The sequence below is a fragment of the Crocodylus siamensis genome, chromosome 8 (genome assembly GCF_052110815.1).
Source record: "Crocodylus siamensis isolate JL-2025a chromosome 8, ASM5211081v1, whole genome shotgun sequence".
In the NCBI taxonomy this organism is placed as follows: Eukaryota; Metazoa; Chordata; order Crocodylia; family Crocodylidae; genus Crocodylus; species Crocodylus siamensis.
This window is the reverse complement of record NC_143402.1, coordinates 52,899,081-52,903,178: the sequence shown is the minus strand read 5'-3', so window position 1 is coordinate 52,903,178 and position 4,098 is coordinate 52,899,081.

The window sequence follows — 4,098 nt, the reverse complement described above, 5'->3', positions numbered from 1 at the left end:
GCAGAAAACCAGCCTGGCTTAGCAGAGAACACTTCAGTAAACTAAATTACAAAAAGGCAGCTTATAAGAAGTGAAAACTTGAAGAAAAACTTGAGAATATAAAAGCTTTGCTTGGGCATGCAGGGAGGAAGTCAGGAAGGCCAAAGCACAATTGGAGTTGCAGCTAGCAAGGGATGTGAAGAGTAACAAGAAGGATTTCTGTAAGTATGTTGGTAGCAAGAGGAGGATCAGGGAAAGTGTGGATCCCTTACTGAATGGGGGAGGCAACCTTGTGACAGAGGATGCAGAAAAGTCTGAAATGCTCAGTGCCTTGTTTGCCTCCATCTTCATGGGCAAGGGCAGCTCCCAGACTACTATACGGAGCAGCACCAGTTTGGGGAGGAGGTGAGCAGCCCTCAATGGTGAAAGAACAGGTTAGGGACTACTTAGAAAAGCTGGAGGTGTACAAGTCCCTGAGGCTGGATGGGATGCACCCAAGGGTGCTGAGGGAGTTGGCTGATGTGATTGCAGCATGAACGTCGTGTGCCCCCAAGAGCAGGGACTGGTGGTGTTGGTGGTGATTTTCTCAGTGGATGTACTGCAAATCTCAGGGGGTGCATGTGCACCCTCATGCACCCGCTACGTATCGCCAATGGATTACAGAGCCATTGGCCATCGTATTTGAAAACTCATGGTGATCAGGAAAGGTCCCAGATGATTAGAAAAGGGCAAACATCATGCCCATATTTAAGAAAGGGGAAAAGAAAGATCCAGAGATCTACAGACCAGTCAGCCTCATCTTAATCCCTGGAAAAATCATGGAGCAGGAGGGTGGCAAGCAGCAACCACCTGCAGAAGCTGGGAGTGGTAGCCAATCTCAGGGAGGGCACATACCCTCCTGCTGTGCCCCCCTACCAGTCACCTATGCTTGGAAGAGAAAAGGGTGATTAGGAACAGTTGGCATAGATTCACTGTGGCAAGTCACATCTGATCAACCTGATTGCTTTCTATGACAAGGTGACTGGATCTGCGGATGTGGAGAGACTGGTGGATATGGTGTACCTTGATTTTAGCAAGGCTTTTGATATGGTCTCCCACAATATTCTTGCAGGCAACCTAAAGAAATATGGGCTAGATGGATGGATTTTAAGGTGGATAGAAAACTGGCTGAAGCATCAGGCTCAGAGAGCAGTAATCAATGGCTTGATGTCTAGTTGGCAGCCAGTATCAAATGGAGTGCACCCTCAGCAAGTTTACAGATGACACAAAGCTGGGGGGAGTACACTGGAGGGTAGGGCTAATGTTCAGAATGACTTAGACAAATTGGAGGATTGGTTCAAAAGGAATCTCATGAGGTTCAACAATCTTTGAGGACATCTTAAATTTGGAACTTGTTCTTCCCCTCAGACCAATATAACCTGAACCTGCTGGTCAGTACACCATTCTCTGGGGCCTGTATAGCTTCCTTGGCATCTTGGGTGGGTGGAGAACTAGGATCATTTTCAGTGTCAGAAGCAGAGCGAGGGGAGGACTGAAGTTGTGAGGTTTGTCTGGTATGGAAAATGGTGAGAGTTGTAGGAAATGACTGTCTTGTATTTAGCCTTGCTCGATGAATACCAAGAGCAGTGGTGTTTTTTATTAAATGTGGAACTAGCCAATCAGTTAAATTTGTTTGCTGTCAAGCAACTGTTAAATGGATGAAGACCTTGCAACTCTTCACATGTCATTTTTAAACAAAAATAGGAAGTGCTGGAACACTTACTTTGCATAATTTTATTTTCATAACTTTGTATTGTGGTATGCTCAGGGGTGACTTGGTGGCAGTCTGTAAGTACATAAGAGGCATCCATCAGGATCTGGGGGATGCCTGTTCACTGGAACACCCCAAGGGATGACAAGGTCAAATGGTCATAAACTCCTACAAGACTGTTTTAGGCTGGACATAAGGAAAAACTTCTTTACTGTCTCAGCCCCCAAGGCCTGGAATAGACTCCTGCCAGAGATGGTGCAAGCACCTACTCTGGCCACTTTTAAGGAAAATTTGGATGATTACCTTGCTGGGATCCTTTGACTCCAGCTGACTTCCTGCCCCTTGGGCAGGGGGCTGGATCCGATGATCTTATGAGGTCCCTTCCAGCCCTAATGTCTATGAATCTATGAATGTTTATGAAACAAGGACAAGTACAAAGTCCTGCACTTAGGATGAAACAGTTATTGGGCTCAGACAAGCTTGACAAGGTGCCTGTCCAGCATCCTCTTGAACATCTCCAACAAGGGTGACTGCACTACCTCTGTTGGGAGTGTGTTCCAGATTCTGGTGACCCTTACAGATAATTTTTTTTTCTTATGTCTAGCCTGAATTTACTCTCTGTTAGTTTATGCCCATTAGCCCTTGTCCTTCCTTGAGAAGCCTTCCTGAAGAGTTGCTCCCCTAGATCTAGATTCTCACCCCTGACATACTTGTAGGCAGCTATCAAGTCACCTTTCAGTCTTCTCTTATTCAGACTGAACAGGCCCAGTTCCCAGTGTCTCTCCCCATAGGGCCTATCCTTCATGCCCTTCACCATACGGGTGGCCCTTTTTGGTATTCTCTCAAGCTTATCCACATCCTTCTTGAAGTATGGTGCCCAGAACTGGACACAGAACTCCAGCGGAGTGTGGCAGAACACCTATGGTGTCTGCCACTTTAAGAACTGGGATTAGCAGCTGGCAGCTGTGGCCCCAGCTCTGATAAGTGGCCATTTTAAGATTTAAGCCAGGAGGGTTGGAGGCAGCAGTTTGCCTGATGCCATGGAAAGAACATCTCCTGGTGGAGCTGCTGTTCCTGCAAAAATTCAGAGGTAAGGGAGAGGCTATGGGGAAGGAAGAGGCCTTTCAGTCCTGGGCATGACTTGAAACTGTAACCTGCTGGGGAAGGGGCTCCTAGTGGCATGGGAGCCCCCAGAAAATGGCAGGGCAGTTACCACCCTGGTGAAAGGCCAGGAGGGGTACCTTAACCCGAGCCCCACCTTTGGGCGGGTTATTTAATATCAGAGGCAGTAGAGGGCCAGGCATGCCCAGGTGTGGCACCTGAGCCCAGTTGATGCAAGACCCCAGAGAGTGTATAGTGGGGCCAGGCATGGCTGCGGCCACCTGAGCCCATGTGGGGTGCAAGACCCTCCAGAGTGGGTAGTGGGGCCAGGCATGGCTGTAGCCACCTGAGCCCATGTGGGGTGCAAGACTCTAGAGAGTGAGAGTTGTGGGCCAGGCATGACCAGGGTGAGCCCATTGGGGTGTAAGGCCTGGAGGGTGGGTGGTGGGGCCAGGCATGCCTAGAGGGGTGCCTGAGCCCCAGCGGGATGTAGGACCCTGGCAAGTGAGCTGAAGCCCCAAGAGCAAGGTGACGAGTGAGGTGAAGCCCTGAGAACAGGGTCTGCAAGGTCCAGGTAAGCCTTTGGGCACCTGAGGCCAAAGGTGAGCTGGAGGCCGAGGAGAGGCCCTGAAACTGAGGGGCAAGAAGAGGGACCCAAGGAAGGGGCATTGTGTTCTGGTGTGGGGCCAGGGCTAAAGTAGGTCCACAGTTAAGCAATCACTCAGTCAACGCACTGTGGGGTAGTGGGAGATGCCCAAGAGACTGCACCAGGGATGACCGAAGAGCAGAGAGCTAAGCCATGAGAGGATCTCATGGAGTAGGGCAGGATGAGTGTCACACAAGGGGGTGGTGTGCAAGAGACCGCTTGAGAGCCAGTGGAGTGTAAGAGGCCCCGGTGAGAGAGGGGTGGTATGAATGTGGCCTGTAACATGGCAGTGTGAGAGAGACACAATTGTGTGTCTAGTTGGGCCTGGCCTTGAGCTAGTGATTGAACAGCATGTCATCTGTAAGGCTTGGGATGCAGTACAGGGGTGGTTGGAGAACAGGGCATTCAAAGGGCAGCCTCCTGTCTAATTAAGACCATAATTATTTAACAAGAAGACATGGCAGAAGAGGAGGTGGGTGGCCTCCCAGAGGCAGGTGGGAGACTGGCATTGTGGCTCATCAGGGAGTTCCCACTTTGCCACACTGAGACCACACCAATGCTGAATAGAGAGGGAGTAGCACCTCCCTGGATCTACTGGCCACACATCAGCTGATGCATGCCA